This window comes from Ranitomeya variabilis, chromosome 5, assembly GCF_051348905.1.
Source record: "Ranitomeya variabilis isolate aRanVar5 chromosome 5, aRanVar5.hap1, whole genome shotgun sequence".
Taxonomy (NCBI): domain Eukaryota; kingdom Metazoa; phylum Chordata; class Amphibia; order Anura; family Dendrobatidae; genus Ranitomeya; species Ranitomeya variabilis.
In genome coordinates, this window is record NC_135236.1 from 341,618,753 (window position 1) to 341,637,761 (window position 19,009).

At 42.1% G+C, this 19,009-nt stretch overlaps 1 protein-coding gene across 1 annotated transcript in view; it reads right to left on the reverse strand.

Annotated features, from left to right (window-relative positions):
* MUC19 (mucin 19, oligomeric) overlaps window positions 1–17,040 on the reverse strand; it is a 763,086-nt gene extending 746,046 nt beyond the window's left edge. The window contains exons 1-3 of the mRNA XM_077264813.1: window positions 17,027–17,040; window positions 11,789–11,803; window positions 11,520–11,537 (exon numbers count right to left, since the gene is read on the reverse strand). The gene's annotated coding sequence lies outside the window, so the exon portion shown is untranslated. The remainder of the gene's footprint in view (window positions 1–11,519; window positions 11,538–11,788; window positions 11,804–17,026) is intronic.
* Window positions 17,041–19,009: the final 1,969 nt, after the last annotated feature.

Consider the following 19,009-nt stretch of genomic DNA (forward strand, 5'->3'; position numbering starts at 1 on the left):
TATGAGGGACCCTGTGCCAGTGCCATTGCCCAAAAGTGGGCACACCCACCTCTTCAGACAAACGGCACTCTCACGGGTGCTTGCGCCAAGTGGTGACTGACCACGGCCCCATGGGTGGAGTCAGCCCATTTAGGGTGGTTTACAAATGTCGTATGCTGGACATACAGCAGCTGCAAATTGAGAAATTGGAACAGTCAGTAAGACCAGTCCAAAAGCAAGACCTTTTTACAGGAAAGCTAGGTGTCAGCAGGGAAAGGTGGGGCAAAATAATTAGAAATCCATGATTGGTTCATTTTAATGAAGGTTAGATCATCAACATTTTGGGTAGCCAGACGAGTCCTTTTTTCGGTCAGTATTGAACCAGCAGCACTGAATACTTTTTCTGATAGCACACTAGCAGTGGGGCAAGCAAGCTCCTGTAATGCATATTCTGCCAATTCAGGCCAGGTGTCTATTTTAGATGCCCAGTATTCAAATGGGAATGACGTGTGAGGGAGAACATCGATAAGGGATGAAAAATAGTTAGTAACCATACTGGACAAATGTTGTCTCCTGTCACTTTAAATCGATGCTGCAGTACCTGTCGTGTCTGCGGTCATTGCAAAATCACTCCACAACCTGGTCATAAAACCCCTCTGTCCAATGCCACTTCTGATTTGTGCACCTCTAACACCTCTGCCATGTTGCCCCCTGCAGCTTGTGTGAGAACCATCACCGCCGCTGTGTGCTGGGAATGCCTGAACCAAGCAGTCTACAAGAGTTGCTTGTTTGGTAGCCAATATTTGCTCAAGGTTCTCATGTGGCATGATATTTTGCAATTTCCCTTTATAGCGTGGATCCAGGAGGCAGGCCAACCAGTAATCGTCATCGGTCATCATTTTGATAATGTGGGGGTCCCTTTTTAGGATACACAAGGCATAATCCGCCATGTGGGCCAATGTTCCAGGTGTCAATTCACTGCTTGTGCTGGGTTGAGGAGCACTTTCTGGCAAATCAACATCACTTGTCTCCCTCAAAAACCCTGTACCTGACCTTGCAAAGCCACCAGTTTGTATTGCCCCCTGAGAAGCTTCCTCCTCCCATAGATATTCATCCCCATCATCCTCCTCGTCCTCCTCCTCTTCGTCTTCCACCTCGTCCAGGAGACTTCCCTGAGCAGACAATGGCTGACTGTCATCAAGGCTTCCCTCGTCCTCGGCTGCAGACGCCTGCTCCTTTATGTGCGTCAAACTTTGCATCAGCAGACGCATTAGGGGGATGCTCATGCTTATGATGGCGTCGTCTGCACTAACCAGGCATGGGCATTCCTCAAAACACTGAAGGACTTGACACAGGTCTTGTAGCTTCGACCACTGCACACCTGACAACTCCATGTCTGCCATCCAACTGCCTGCCCGTGTATGTGTATCCTCCCACAAATACATAACAGCACGCCTCTGTTCGCACAGCCTCTGAAGCATGTGCAGTGTGGAGTTCCACCTTGTTGCAACGTCGATTATTAGGCGGTGCTGGGGAAGCTTCAAAGATCGCTGATGGTTCTGCATACGGCTGGAGTGTACGGGCGAACAGCGGATGTGCGAGCAAAGTCTTCGCACCTTCAGGAGCAGGGCGGGTAACCCCGGATAACTTTTCAGGAAGCACTGCACCACCAGGTTCAAGGTGTGAGCCAGGCAAGGTATGTTTTTCAGTTGTGAAAGGGCTATGGCAGCCATAAAATTCCTTCCATTATCACTGACTACCTTGCCTGCCTCAAGATGTACACTGCCCAGCCATGACTGAGTTTCTTGCTGCAAGAACTTGGCCAGAACTTCCGCGGTGTGTCTGTTGTCGCCCAAACACTTCATTTCCAACACAGCCTGCTGATGCTTACCACTAGCTGTTCCATAATGGGACACCTCGTGTGCAACACTGGCAGCTGCGGATGGAGTGGTCGTGTGACTGCGGTCTGTGGACGAGCTCTCGCTTCTGCTGGAGGAGGAGGAGGGGGGGTGGCGAACGCCTACAGCCAACTGTTTCCTAGACCGTGGGCTAGGCAGAACTGTCCCACTATGGCTGTCCCCTGTGGACCCTGCATCCAGCACATTAACCCAGTGTGCCGTGATGGACACGTAACGTCCCTGGCCATGCCCACTGGTCCATGCATCTGTTGTGAGGTGCACCTTTCTACTGACAGATTGCCTGAGTGCATGGACAATGCGGTCTTTGACATGCTGGTGGAGGGCTGGGATGGCTTTTCTCGCAAAGAAGTGTCGAATGGGTAGGTCATAGCGTGGTACTGCGTAGGCCATCAGGGCTTTGAAAGCTTCGCTTTCAACCAACCGGTAGGGCATCATCTCTAACGAGATTAGTCTAGCAATGTGGGCGTTCAAACCCTGTGTACGCAGATGAGAGGCTGAGTACTTCCTTTTCCTAACGAGAGTCTCTTGTAGGGTGAGCTGGACTGGAGAGCTGCATATGGTGGAACTAGCGGGGGTGGTGGTGGACATGGCAGACTGAGAGAGGGTTGGTGAGGGTATTCTTGCTGTTGGCCTACATACAGTGTTTCCTACCAACAACCTGGTGATTCCCTGACTGCTTTGGCCTTGCGACGATACCTCCACATTTGCTGCAGGTGGTGTCGTAAACAGTGGGCTTACAGTGAGCGAAGGAATGTAGCGTTGCTGACTAGCTTCATTGTGAGCGGGTGCAACAACGTTACGGGATGTTTGGTAGTTAGTCCAGGCTTGCAAGTGCATGGCGGTTAAATGTCTACGCATGCAAGTTGTATTTACATTTTGGACAGTCTGACCTCTGCTAAAGGTCCTTGAGCATTTATACAGATCACTTTGCGGTGATCATTCGGATCTTGGTTAAAAAATTGCCAGACTGCACTCTTCCTACTATCGAATACCTTTTCAGGCACACTGTGCTACTTTAACCGGATGGCCACGCTGTCCTACAACTGTTTTTGGTTTTGACACACGTTTTTGGCCAGATACGGGCCTGCCAGATGAAAGCTGTTGCGATGTTGATGCCTGCTGTGGCTTCTCCTCCTCCGCTTCAGAGCTACTGCCAGTGGCACCCTGTTCCCCCAATGGCTGCCAATCGGGGTCAACAACTGGGTCATCTATCACCTCCTCTTCTATGTCCTGTGCACCTTCCTCTGTGTCACCGTGTAAGCCAGTGCTATAGCGTTCGGGACGGGGCACCATAGTCTCATCAGGGTCAGATTCTGGCTCAGTACACTGCGAGGGCAATGTTGTGATCTGAGTCAATGGAACAGCATAATGATCTAGCTGTGGCTGTGCATCTGTGCACTCCATGTCCAATTCATCTTGTAATGGGTATGGCCTGTTAACAATTTCCCTTTCTAACCCAGGCACGGTATGTGTAAAGAGCTCCATGGAGTAACCTGTTGTGTCACCTGACGCATCCTTCACTGTTGTTCTGGGTGAAGGACACAAGGAAGCGACTTGTTCCTGACCGGGAGCATCCACTGACGACGCGCTGCTTTTAAATTTTGCACTTTCCGAAGAGGAGGCGAAAGAGCTAGAGGCAGAGGCAGCAAAGAAAGCAAAAACTTTTTCCTGCTGCTCCGGCTTTAAAAGCGGTTTTCCTACTCCCAGAAAAGGGAGCATTCGAGGCCTTGTGTAGCCAGATGGTGATGCTGGCTCAACAACTCTAGACTTAGGGGCTATATTGCTTTTCCCACGACCACCTGATGCTCCACGACCACCACCACTACCAGCTGGAAATGACCGCCCACGGCCACGACCTCTTCCACCAGACTTCCTCATTCTTGGAAAAATGTAACCAAACTAACAACCGTTATATGGTCCTGTAAAACCAGGTAGAAGGTGTACGTAAACTTGTTGTGAATTTAAATCTCCTTTTTTATGTGTGGGAGACAGCAGAAAAATCAGGCCCACTGTATTACAGTATAGTTTCTGTGGCAGAAAATGACTGACAGATACCACAGACAGGACTGGCGCAGATGCACAGATTTGCCAATATTAATCTCCCTTTTTTTTTATATGGGAGACTAGTGAATAAATCAGGCCCACTGTATTACTGTATAGTTTCTGTGGCAGAAAATGTCTGACAGATACCACAGACAGGCCTGGCGCAGATGCACAGATTTGGCAATATTAATCTCCCTTTTTAGGTGTGGGACAGTGCAGAAAAATACAGGCCCACTGTTTTACACTACACAGTTTCAGGGGCAGAAAGTGGCTTGAAGATATATATATAAAAAAAAGGGACTGTACTACAATTACTATCTCCCTACAATAATCTCAGAAAAGCATGGCAGGCAGCAATAAAAAGGACTGCTGCACACAAAAGTGTGGACAAACAAACAAGATAGCTGTGCAGAAAGGAAGGAGCAACAGGATTTGTGCTTTTAAAAAAGCAGTTGGTTTGCACAGCGGCGTACAAACAGCAATGCAGCTATCAGGGAGCCTTCTAGGGCAGCCCAATAAGCTACAGAGCTGATGAAGAAAAAGCTAGCCTCCACTGTCACTGCAAAGAAAAGGTGGTGTTGGACAGTGGAAATCGCTACAGCACAAGCGGTTTGGGGAATAATGTACCCTGCCTAACGCTATCCCTGCTTCTGATGAAGCGGCAGCAATCTCTCCCTATGCTCAGCTCGGCAGCAGTAAGATGGCGGTCGGCGTGCACGCCCCTTTATAGCCCCTGTGACACCGCAGAAAGCAAGCCAATCACTGCCATGCCCTTCTCTAAGATGGTGGGGACCAGGACCTATGTCATCACGCTGCCCACACTCTGCGTCCACCTTCATTGGCTGAGAAATGGTGCTGAACGCATCATATGAAACGCGACTTTGGCGCAAAGATTGCCGACCACATGGCCGATCCCACACTGGGATCGGGTCGGGTTTCATGAAACCCGACTTTGCCGAAAGTCGGCGATTTATGAAAATGACCGATCCGTTTCGCTCAACCCTAGTCCCCACTTCCCCCTTCCCCTCATACCTTTGTGTTGCACTTAGTCTTTCCTACACCATGCGTGACATTATCACCAGCATATTTAAGGGGGAAAAAAATGACACTTGGTTTTATTTGTGTGTGTTTTTTTTTCATGTGTGTTTTTTTTTTCCTTTTCTCACTTGGTATGAATTCGGTTGCAGGGCTGACAGAGCAGCTATGCTGTCTATCTCTGGAGGTGAGTGACCTCCGATATGAGGTTCCGCAGCTGTGACAGCGGCTGCAGGTCGCTGATGTTGGGGTCTCTGCAGGTAGGCCGATCCAACCTGAGCCTAAGGTTGCCCTCCCAGACAGGTTTTCCGGAGGAAGAAACAAGTTTTTTGTGCTTAAGGAAGCTTGCAAACTTTATTTTAAACTTCATCCTCACTCCTCCGGAAATGAAGAGCAATGAGTCAGTATTGTGATCTCTCTACTACAGGGAGATCCACAGTCCTGGGCTTTCTCTTTGCCACAGGATTTGGTTTGTCTCCAGTCTGTTGAGGGATTTTTTGGGGCTCTAGCCCTTATGTAAGATAACCCTGACCAAGTCGCCATGGCTGAGTCCAGGTTGCATTGCCCTCAGCAAGGGAATCGGCCAGTGGAGACGTATAGCTCCGAATTCTGCAGGTGGGCAACTGATGCTAAATCCAGCTCTCAAAAGCTAAGGTTCTCACTGAAACTTTGAAAGATGATTTGGCAGTATATGAAACCTCTGAGTCCTTGGAGGCCACTATGTCGTTGGCTATATATGTTGACAGACACCTTTGGGATAGGTGGGTTAGACCACCTTCTCCAGAGCCTCTTTGAGGTATTGCCCCTTTGCCAGGGGAGCAGTCTAGCAGTGAACCCATACAGGAGAGGGTAATATACTGACCAGCCTGATTTTGATATGCTTTCCAAAAAGATTATGGAGGACTCCATTATAAAAATGAAAAAATCTAAGTTCAACAGAGACTCTTTTGATTACAAAAATGACAAAGTGTATTCATGGAAAAAACGGACTGACAATACACCCAAGCCTATACTTAGAAATCAACCTCAGTGGGATCAATGTGAACATGCACGTAGAAAATCTGTGTCTTTTTCTTCATCAGAGTATAATCCATCGGATTGTGAAACAGATGCGTCTTTTTCCAGTGCAGATGCCAGACATGTTCACAACACTGCTATGTCAAAAAACGCCGGAGGAGGAGGGGGGGCAGGAGAGCCCGCAAGAGACGAATGGAGAAGATATCCCAGGAGGGAAAGGCAACGCAGATATCAGTATTGAGTCAGCACCTGGATAGTGTCATAGTTCTGACTCCTACCATTCTATCCCCTACACAAATTGAAGTATTGGCCAAAGGTCTGAACTTTGTTTCAACTGGCAATTTCAATTTATTTGAGACTATTAAAGATGTCAACAAATTTACTCGTCTTCTTACGATCAAAAGACACTTTTTTTCAGACAATCAAAATGACTAATCTTGGTAGTAAAAGATCATATTGCACCAGGGAAAACAATGCGTCCCTTTCCTTTATGGAACAATGCACGCTACTTACTTTAACCTCTCTGCAGGAGGAAAATTCTGATGAGGACAAAATAAAGGACGAAGATGTGCAGGTGCTTTCATCTAATCCCTCCATTCAAGAGTTCCTGCTCTAGACCTGTTTCAGACTTTAGTAGAACAGGATTTGAAAAAATTACATGCTGAAACTCGGAATGCTAACTATCGAAGTAACTTGAGTAAAGATCAATCTCAGGCCATTAGAGATTTACAACGCAATCATAATTTGACAGTCCGTCAGTCGGACAAAGGGGGCTGTATAGTAGTCATAGATACTGCTTTGTACTGTAAATTGATAATATCTATTATACAGGATACCAGCACATACACTTCTTTAAGATCTGACCCTACATTGTCTTTCAAATATGACATGACTGATATACTCAATAATGCACAGAGATTGGGGGTCATTAACAACAAGATTTATAAATGGCTACTTCCTGAACATCCAATTATTCCCATTTTTCATGGGCTCCCAAAAACACACAAAAATGTTTTCCCTCCACCTTTGCGACCTATAATTTCTGGGATGGGTTCCCTAAATGAAAATCTTAGTAATTTGATTGACGAGTATCTTCAGCCTTTGATCCCAGAATTCCAGGGTATCTTAAAGATACCTCATCAGTTTTGAAGGTTTTTGACACTTTTCAATGGTGCCACAATTATTCTTTTGTAACTTGTGATGTCATAAATTTATATTCATGCATTCCCCACTCTTTGGCTATGACAGCAATTGAATATCACCTAAATAAGTATAGCAGTTACTCAGACTCATTGAAATGGTTTATTCTTGCGTCTTTACATTATTTACTAAAGCACAATTTCTTTATGTTCCAAAATGAGTACTATATTCAGACCATGGGTGCTCCTATGGGGTCTAAGTTCTCTCCATCTTTAGCAGTTTTATTTATGGCATGGTGGGAAGAAATTTACATATTTACAGATGACAATCCATTTCTCCCATACCTTAATTGGTATGGGAGATTTGTGGATGATATTTTGCTAATCTGGCAGGGGGAAGCGACTAAATTTTCTGACTTTATGTCCTACCTGAATGACAATCAGTGCAATCTGCGTTTCATCACCGCAGAAAAAGACACTATTTCAAATAGAGTAAATAACACAATAAAACTTAACATTTACTTCTTTTAAATAAAACTCTCTATACCACATACACGATCTAATACACGTATGGCTGCTGACAAAGATACAGGGTGCACAAACTCCCTACTGGACCAACTATCTGTACCCTTCCTAGCAGCAGAGGTTGGAACCCTATATATACCTGCGCAATGGCGCCCCTGCTCAACATAGACTGATCCTAACTAGCCCTAATAAACCCTGTCATGCAGAAAAATAGAAATAACACATCCAGCAGACCATACACAACAGACAGACAAATAATTGTCACAATTAGTGCAAAGAGTGTGTTCATTTGCTATCACACTCCTAAAAAAAGTATTGCACTTATAATAGACAAAAAAAGGGGGAATATGTATATACAGGCTTGTGCACACGTGTGTTGGCTTGTGCACACGTGTGTTTCAATCTGCGTTTCACCAGCGGCATTCCATCGGATGAAGTTTCATTTTTGTATGTACTCCTTACCGGCAGTAACACAACACAGAGGGTTAACACCTCACTCTATAGAAAAGACAATTCTGGTAATACGATCCTAATGTCTTCAAGCGCACACCCTCGTCACACCATTCATGCCATTCCTAGGGGTGAGCTCACTAGAGTGAGAAGAATTTGCTCCAGTGAAGAAAATTTCCATAAGGAAAGCCGCATTATTTCTAACAGATTACTTGATAGAGGATACAAACAATCTAACATAAAGCATGCATTCAGACAAGTTTCCAAAATTCCACGTGCCAATTTATTGTATTCTGAAAATGAGAATGCAAGTGCCGCTCCTGAAACGCAGATCACCTTTTCTACTGCTTACAGCAGTCAGTATAACAAAATCAGACAGATCATTCTCAAATATCTTCCTGTAGTCAATCAAGATAGATCTTTATGTACAATTCTTCAAAACGGATGCAGGGTAGTGGCTAAAAGAGGTTGCACACTGGGGAATGTTTTATCTCCCAGTATGGTGCGCCCGAAAAAAACTCCCACATCATGGCTATCAGTGAAGGGTTTCTTTAAATGTTTTGGTAATAGATGCAATGTCTGCCAATTTGCAGACAACAAAAGAACTTCTTTTTCCTCAAATCACAATGTTACTTATAATATAAAATCATTTATCAATTGTGACTCTGATCATGTCATATACTGCATAAAATGTAAAGCTTGCAATATTTGCTATATAGGTTATACCACAAGGAAAATTAAAAAAAGAATTTCGGAACATATAGCAAATATAAAAAACAATAATTTAGGTTATTCTGGGGCTACTAAACATTTTATTTCTGTGCACAGAGGCGATCTATCAGATTTTTCTTTTTTTGGTATTGAAAGGGTTAGTCAGTCACCTAGAGGTGGAGATTGGAGGAAGCAATTAGCTCTGCGGGAAGCCTTTTGGATTCTAACTTTAGACACCAAATATCCACATGGTATGAATTACAAAAATGATCTTTTTTATATATATTGAATTGACAAACAGATTTTGTGGATATTTAAAACATATTCATGTATTTTCAATTTATTTGGAGAAAAATAAGATAAAGTTCTGTTATGTGAGTCTAGCTGCAGCCTTTTCCAATGTAATTGAATGCTATGTCTGTGATTGGTTCCCTGTCACATATAAACCTGTTTATCCATGTTGTATTAGTTCCTATGACTAAGGGCGCTGTGGTGCGCCAGAAACGCATCACCAAAGAGGGTTCTTCTCTCTTTTTTTAAAATTGTTTTTTAAAATGTTCTAATAAATTTTGGTTATTTTACTTACACTGGATGGACGTGCTGGATATTCCCATTTCTCCTGCTGTAGTCAGCATAGTTGATGCTGAGTTTGCCAGAGCTCATGGGCTGGTTTGCTGTGCTTTAGCTAAGCCCATTCCCATCTTTGCCATTGACTCAGCGCCACTTGCACAGAAAGCTCTCACTCATATTGTACAGAATGTACGACTGAGGGTGGGATCAGTTCATTACTAATTTTTACCAGAAATTCATATGGAATTATTCAGAAGAAGGAAGGGGTTGGACTTTTCCAAATGGTCGGACAATGCCCTGTGGGCCTTTTCCTCCCTTAAGAGCTGTTTTGTCATGGATCCTATACTTAGCCAACCAGATGTTTCCCAGCCCAATGTTGTGGAGGTTGAGGCATTGGAGGTGGGGGTTGGGGCTGTGTTGTCTCAGGGTCCATCCCCTGGTAAATGGCATCCATGCACCTTCTTTTCCAAAATAAATTCCTTTGGCTGAGAGAAATTATGACATGGGTAATAGGGAGCTTTTGGCAATTAAATTGGCATTTGAAGAATGGCGACATTGGTTGGAGGGGCTGTCCATCCCATTACTGTTATCACTGACCATAAGAACTTGTCATATCTTCAATCGGCTAAACGTCTCAACCCTAGGCAAGCTAGATGGTCCCTGTTTTTTACTAGGTTAAATTTTGTAGTCACTTTCCATCCAGGGGTCAAAAATCTCAAGGTTGATACTTTGTCCAGGAGCTTCCCTGGTGGGGGTGACCATATGAGGACCCTGTCCCGATTTTGCAGAAAAGGGTAGTCACTCTTGTAAATATACAAAATTGCAAAATGTATATTAACACATCAAAGTACGGTAATAGAATTGGTATAATTTGAAAATGTAAGTAAAAATATTTTTCCATGGACAGATATGAATAAATAGCCAAAACTACTGGATTTATCTTGTTTATCTGATTGTTTTTATTCCAGAAAGTTATAATTATTCAAGCTATTTTTTTTTATTTGGTATTTTATTATGTCATCATTGTCTTCTAACCTCTGCCACTCCAACTTGCATCAGTAATTTTGTATTACACCTAAGCCATCACTACTTCTGTTTCAATATTGTTTCATGTGTCAATACTTCTGCTTCTAATAATACTCCAATGTCATGTTATTCCCATGTAATTTGGAGTATTTTACTCAAAAGAGGTTTCCCTATATACATGAACTATATAATTCCAGTTGTCAGATAAGAGAGCATAAATTGATTAAAATACATCCTATTATGCCTTCTCTATAAAAATATGCACATAAAAATAGTTGTCAATTTCTTTAGGACCACCCACTGGACTTCTAAGCATAGAAAGAAAAATAATTTAAATGAATAATTCACGAGTCCACTGAGTCTTTCCCAACAAAACCATATATCAATCTGCCTATAAATTATGCTGACCACATATAGGCGTGCACGTGCAACATGTAAGGTACACTTTAACTTATATTATAAGAGTCAAATACCAAGAATAATCTATTAATTAATCTATTAATCTATTAATCTATCTATACAGCTCTGGCAAAAATTAAGAGACCACCACATCAAAGCTCTGTCATGGGCAGCCCAATCTCCAGACCTGAACCCCATTGAAAACCTCTGGACTGTAATCAAGAGGATGATGGATAGTTACAAGCCATCAAACAAAGAAGAACTGCTTACATTTTTGCACCAGGAGCAGTGTGAAAGACTGGTGGAAAGCATGCCAAGACGCATGAAAGCTGTGATTAAAAATCATGGTTATTCCACAAAATTTGATTTCTGAACTCTTCCTGAGTTAAAACATTAGTATTGTTGTTTCTAAATGATTATGAACTTGTTTTCTTTGCATTATTTGAGGTCTGAAAGCACTGGGTCTTTTTTTTTTTTAATTTTGACCATTTCTCCTTTTCAGAAAAAAAAATACAAAATGTATTGCTTGGAAATTCGCAGACATGTTGTCAGAAGTTTATAGAATAAATTAACAATTTACATTTTACTCAAAAATATACCTATAAAGAGAAAAATCAGACAAACTAAACATTTTTCAGTGGTCTCTTCATTTTTGCCAGAGCTGTATATATTCGTATGTGTATATACATATATTTAAAATGCTTACCTTTTTGCTTATGTGAATCTTGGGGAAGGAGAACACATATATTATATACCGGTACAGATATTTCTAAACTGATAAACACAAATGTGCTGTATGATACTATTTAAATATGCAATTATTATATCTCTATCTGAGAATCAAAGTAGATTTCAGTACTACTACACTATTTTAGTGGAAGTAGTGAGTATTTCAAGTTAAATAAATATACTATGTATACATTATTCCAATCTACTTTTACTAACTATATACATTTAATATACTGTAAAACATACCGTTTTCATCAAAATCTGTGAAGAAGAGAAAATACCACAATATTAGTGATGATGTTTTAAGAAATGGATGATTAGTATTAGGCCTCCTTCACACATCCTATTGATTCCTGTACAGGAAAACTCAGTACTGGTGAGATCTGGGATCTGTGTCCGTAATCCATCTGCATGTACGTATGTGGCATCAGTGTGTCTGTTTGCTGTCTGATTCCGTATGTCCGGGTTTAACATCAGTGTGGCATCCGTATGCAGTCTGTGTGACATGTCATCCCAGGTGCCGGCTGCTGAAGGCAGTTCTCATCATTGTTGCTTGGTCTACCTGAGATCAGCACGACCAGGCAACAATAATGGAAGTTGCATTCATCAGCAGCTTTGTCCCTCCCATGTAAAATAAAGAATTAAATAAAAAAAGGTGTAGGTTCCCGCACAATTTTCATAAACAGCAGAGGGAAAGCCCACAGCTGATGTAATCTTGGAAAAGGACCAAATTCCCATAAGGTTCCCAGGTTATTAATAACAGCTTATAGCTGTTTGCTTAGCCTTTCTGGTGAAATTACAAGGAACCCCAGAAAAAAATGACTATAAATTAAAACCAGCAAAGGCTAAAAAGACAGCTGTGGATCAATATTAATAGCCTGGGATGGGGCCACATTTATTACCCCCCTCTCAGGCTACCAACATCAGTCCTCAGCTGCCCCAAAAATGGTGCATGCTTAAGATGCGCCAAATCTGGTGCTTAACCTCGCTTTTCCACTTGTCTTCTGGCCGTGGCAAGTGGGGTAATAGGGTTGGGGTTGATGCCTTTGTATTGTCATGTGACATCAAGCCCAGAGGTTAGTAATGTAGAGGCATCTATAAGACGCCCTGGGCTTGATGCCAGCTGACAATACAAAGCTGACATTAACCCCACAAGTATTACCCCACTTGAAACTTAACCAGGGAAAGTGGGAAGAGTGAGGCTAAGCATCAGATTTGGCACATTTTATGGATGTGCCATTTTTGGGTCGGCTGAGGGCTAGCATGGGAGGGGTTAACATCCATGACCCCTTCTCAGGCTATTCATATGAATCCACAGCTGTCTGTTTAGCCTTTGCTGGTTTGAATTTATAGGGAGACCCTACATCATTTTTTTTCTGGGGTCCCCATAAATTCACCAGTAAAGGTTAAGCAAACAGCTATGAGCTGTTATTAATAGCCTGGGAACCTTATGGGATATTGTCCCTGGTCACGCTGATCTCAGAGGACAATGATGAGAGCTGCCTTCAGCCACCGGAACCTGGGAACAGTGCAAACTGTACCACTTCTTCCCAGGCGCCAGCATGTGTCACGCTGATGACACACAGATGTCATCCGTGTGTCATCACTGTGCACGTGTGCAGCACACTTTTTGTTCAAGCTGCGCAAAAAAATTGACATGTCTGCGGGTTTTTCTCACTGATACATGGTCCATGTGAAAAACCTGATATGTGCGTACCATCATTGAATACAATGGGTGTGCGTGTGTCTATATTTGCAGCCCTTAAAAAAAAGGGACCGCATACATACACTAAAAACAAACGTGTGAAGAAGGCATTTGTCAGAACATTTTGTTGCACCTGAAGGGAGAAGTTTGTGGTTAAAAGGAATCTCTCAGCAGGTTTTTGCTACAGAATCTGAGAGCAGCCTGATTTAGGGACAGAGAGCCTGATTCCAGCTATGTATCACTTACTGTGCTTCATAGTGCAGCTTTGATAGGATCCCTGTTTTCTCTGCTGTAAATGTAGCAGTGGCCAGAATGTTGAGCTGTGTATAATCTTACCCAAACCATTGATTGCCAGCTTTCTGTGTACATTGTACATTCTCAGCAAGCTGCCATATATTGGTGGGCTGGGTGTGGATCTCCACCAGAACCTGCTCCTGCAATGTCTGCTTCTGTTGCCAGACTCTGTCATATTCACTCTACGGGTGGCGCTGATGATAGATTGGGGCGTGCGCCGCACCTCAAACCGGGGACCACCACTAGAGCTCCATCAGGTAATATTTATCCTCACTACTTATACTATCTATATCCATGTGTATACCGCTTTATATACACCTCTTTTTGCTTGATTGCCTAGTCCTTGATATTGGACCTTTGGTATTCCATTATGGTGTATTGATTTACATATCTAAGTGAGTTTCTTTAGGCACATGGATATTATTGATGAGTAACATTATCATTACTGGTTTATATTCAGATTATGTTGGGCACATTCCTATACACAATTATATGTCTGCCCTGGGTATTTATCTTTTTGATCACACCTTTTATTATTGATTTTTCTGGTATCATCAGGGACTTAATCTATATTATTTCGATTAGATTTTGATTCATTATTGTCTATAGGTATATAGTCCCTCCATACACTACAACCAGTATGTGGTCCCCATTTTGTCTCTATTATTTGTATGTTATATACAAGTGTCTTTTTTCTTTTTCAATTTTCTTTTATTATGTATGTGTGTGGGCACTCTTGCACATAGTGCCTAGTATTTGCTAATTCACTTTCAAATACATAGGCTCACAAAAAACTAATACCATAAAATCTATAAAGTTTATTCAAAAAACCAAACCAAACTTAAAAACATTAATATAACACCAGTTCACTATTCATTGACCCACCATGCTAGACAACATCTAAGGTATGTAAGGGCATCGGTATACCTAATTTACCCTTTCCACCCCTAACTTAACCCTTCCTATCTGCGGAGGATGGCACCCTCTTGAACGCAATATGGTGCCCCCACTCCCCGGCGGCTCACCCTTCTATCCCTAATTATAACATCAATTGGAGTTACCGGATATACCTCCACAAAAAAACATACCGTACAAAACATCTTACATTACTGAAACAGTATGTACCCAACCAGGAAATTCTACTTAAGACATCACCACCACAAAAAACTCTGTCTAGTACAAATTAACCATTTAGACAATCATGGACTAATGGGACAGCTATAGTGACCCTAGTGAATCCCTAAGGTGATCCCTACCTGCCAGCGGAGGTTGCCAGTAATGTAAGATATTTTTATAGAAGGGTGAGCTGCCAGGGAGCGGGGGGCGCCATATTGCGTACAAGTGGGTGCCAACCTCCGCAGATAGGAAGGGTTAAGTTAGGGGTGGAAAGGGTGAATTAGGTATACCCATACCCTTACGTACCTTAGATGTTGTCTAGCATGGTGGGTCAATAAATAGTGACCTGGTTTAATATTAATGTTTTTACGTTTGGGTTGGTTTTTTGAATAAACTTTATAGATTTTATGGTATTAGTTTTTTTGTCAGCCTTGTTCTATACTAATCCAGATTATATAGTAGATATATTTCCTAAAAAAAACTTATTTATACTTTCATTATTTTTTTTATTTTTTAATCCATGTCCAGTGTTTTTGGTTCTTCCAGAACCTGCTCCTGCAATGTCTGCTTCTGTTGTCAGACACTGCCATATTCACTCTATGGGTGGCGCTGATGATAGAAGAGATGTCAGAAGTGCTAGAAGCTCTGGATGCCTCAGGCTGTGTCTGGCCACTAAGTTTAGAGTGGCCGGTACCTGCAGTGCCATCTAGTCTGACAGAATGTGTGTGCGCTGTCTATCTTAAGTTATCTGCTACTTACTACAGCCTATTGGAAAGCACCACAACCTACTAAACCTTCCAGCTGCTGGAAGATGCCAGATGTAGTCTTGCGCTTTTCTGGTTCATTCCTGTCTGTTGGCTTTTTGCTGTTATCATTGCTCAGTGTTTTGACCTTGGCTTATGTCTTCTGACTATTTTGAATATCTTGATTTTGTCCTTTACAAGACTTCTTGGCTTTGACCCAGCTTGGTGACCATTCCTGGCTCGCACTTCCAAACTGCAGACCTCCTGTACGTAGCAATCCACTGGACCCCATCAGGTAATATTTATCCTCACTATTTGTGCCAAGTCTGTCTGAGGTAGCCTATTTGAGCCTGTGGCGGACGTTACAGTGGGGTGACACAGATTAGCTGGACTGACTTGCAGGAGAGACCTACTCCTTTAGTGATACTCTCCTGCTGATAAAACACTGACTGTACTGAAAACTACAGCAAGTTGCTGAGCAAGTGGCATATCCATGCATATGCAATCCGTTTGCACATTTTCTTACGTCCTTGTGCCATTCGTATGTCCGAAGAAGCGGCGCGAAACGTGCGTCGGGTTACAGGGATTCCACCTTGCACAATAGAGGCTCAGCTATTACAGCTATTGTAAATCACATTAGGAACTCTGACATGATTTATTTCTCTGTGACACTTTATGCACCTTACAACCAAGGATCTTAATACAGTAAAAAATGAGTCCCTAAACGCCACACTTGTCAGTTATATTTAACTTGCATTTTTACAGGGACAAGGGAGTGACCACAACATTAAGCATGCTAATGATAGCAGCGAAAAATGGTTAATATCTCCCTAACCTATTTTATACTAAATATATATCATCTATTATTCTGAGCTGCCTGGAAACACTTTGCACAATGTTGGTACTTATTCCCTTCTTTTTCCAGCACCTTTCTATATTAATCATGTATGTTTTTAAGTAACTGTTTTAACATTTTGTTGTGAAATAAAATTTTTTTATTTAAACACTATACTTTATATACTTCTTCTTGTCACCTAGTGATACACATCTAGAGTCAAGCTGTAGCATTATTATTGATTTGAGAAGTATGATTTGATAGATTACTTGTGGACTAATTTTGCTAACATTTTGTTAATCTGTATGGCATCCATTTTTTACATGAGCAATTTAATAACACAGGACAAACACAGTTTCCTATCTTTATCATTTTAATGTATCAAAGAAAAATGCATGATATATAGATGGTAACCAGTGCGTGATCCATTTTTCATGCACCCATTGACTTACAATGGACGAGTCTGATTCAAAATATGGGTCAAGGTATAGTATGCTGTGATTTTTCACATGCAGACCATGAGTGAAAATATTCATGTGAATTACCACATTGTCTTGCATTGATCAGTGTGCTTTCTGTATTCTCTCAGTTTTGCACATGGACAGAACACAGATGTTTAATATATGAACACAGATGTTTAATATATTAGTCTATATGAACTCTTAAATGGGGATGAGTACACATTTTTCAGAGCTCCTAAATGAAACCTGTGGATTCAAGTGTTATGTATGTCATGGACAAATGAGGAAGAAGACTTTCTATTCGGTTTTATTAATAATTAAGTTTATTACCTGAATTTATCTTCTTTCCTACAGAATATGGACAAACACAACAAGAACAAGTTACATAAAAAATATGTAACGTACAATATAATGCAATTATATTGCATATAATATATGGTAACTAATGAACATTCATAAAATAAAATGTAACAAAAAATGGGGCAAGTCATGTATGAATGGTATGTGTCTGATGTTTGGGACTCCCATTAAAAGCGCTGCTCCGCTTCTATGTTTCTCATGCACAATGACACTAAAGTAGAGTGAAATTGAACTGGAAGAGGTCACCCAACTGGTATTCCAATAAGATCTCCAACTGGCATATGTAAAGCAACTTGTATCATTATTCATCCACTTGTAGCTATGCCCTATTCCTTATAGATTGTAAATTCATATGGAGAGCTTCTATAGTAACTTGTAATTAACATTTTACTTGCCTGTACTACACTGTCTAAATATTACCAAAATATTCAACTTTGATAGTTTCTAAGTAAAGAAATGATAATGATACTAATAGTACTTTCGTGAGTAATGGTTTTTGCCTGTATAATATATGGAGCAATTAAAAATATTATGCAATTGTTCCCTGAACCGAGGTGCTTTCCTATAAAAAAAATGAAGACAAAAACAGAGATAGGTTAAAATATAGAAATTTATACTACCTATTCAAATATTAACCGATTAATTATCTGGGACTTACATTTTTTCCATTGAGTTAAGAACTTACTTGTTCTACCCAGGAAAGATCTTTCCCGGCCCAGATGGTGATTACTTTGCGTTTATTGACCACACGTAAACAGAGCAGCCCCTTCTCTTAGGCTACGTTCACATTAGCGTTGTGCGACGCAGTGTCGGGCGCCGCTGCGGCGACGCATGCGTCATGTGCCCCTATATTTAACATGGGGGCGCATGGACATGCGTTGTATTTGCGTTTTGTAACGCATGCGTCACTGCGGCGCATGCGTCAGGGCGCAGAGGACGCAGCAAGTTGCATTTTTTGTGTGTCCAAAATCAAGCAAAAAAAGGACGCATGCGTCACAAAACAATGCGTTTTGCATGCGTTTTGCATGCATTGTGCGTTGCATCGCCGATGCGTCGCCGACGCAACACACAACAACGCAAATGTGAACATAGCCTAACAGACCCTTCTTTTGACAGGGCATAACTGCAGATGTCATGTTAATTGACAGCCATCTCCCCACAATTAGGCAGCAGGGGACCAGTTATCAATCGGCATGACATTAGCAAAGATGCTTTTCAACAGGGCAAAGCTCTATCAACGTGACATCACCAGAAGGAGAAGCTCATCACCACTCTGAACCAGGATGAATCATTGCAGTGCAGAAAGGTATGTTGCTACCAGCCTGTAAGATCTTAGCCCATTAAGAAAAAAACAAGTCCCACGTAACCCCTTTAATTAGTAAAATTCTGCTAATCTTACAAGGAATAGTGCAGTGCCCCAGAGTCCTGGTCGTTGCAGTACTGACGCTCCGCCACTAAGGGGAGTGATGGTACATCTGATGGCACTTAAGGAGTTCACCTGACCAGGTATCACAGTCACACATTACACTTCACACTCTGGCCTCCAGGGGGAGCAAAGGGTTCTATGTATTAGGCCACTCCTCACAATCTGGTAAAACTGGGGGTTGGATAGGAAGTTAGTGAGAAGCTGACTGGGTTTGATCCAGGCAACATCCTGTGGCAGAGGCTGTTGCAGGGGAAGATTCAGGGGGGTCCCTGTCAGGGGTGGGATCCTGACAGAGGCCTAGCGAAAAGAACAGATCGTTACGGAACCACGCCTGCACCTGATTGCGGCGGTATCTTAAGAAAGGATAAGAAGCGAGGTTTATTGTGGAGAAGTGAGAAACGAGATCACAGCACAAAGGAGAATAGAACCAGTAGGAGTCGTGCCTTAAGATCGTGGCAACATCCTACTGAGGCGCGTAGCCGGTGGACGGAACGCCGAGGAAGCATTGGGCTCCAAGCATTACTTCA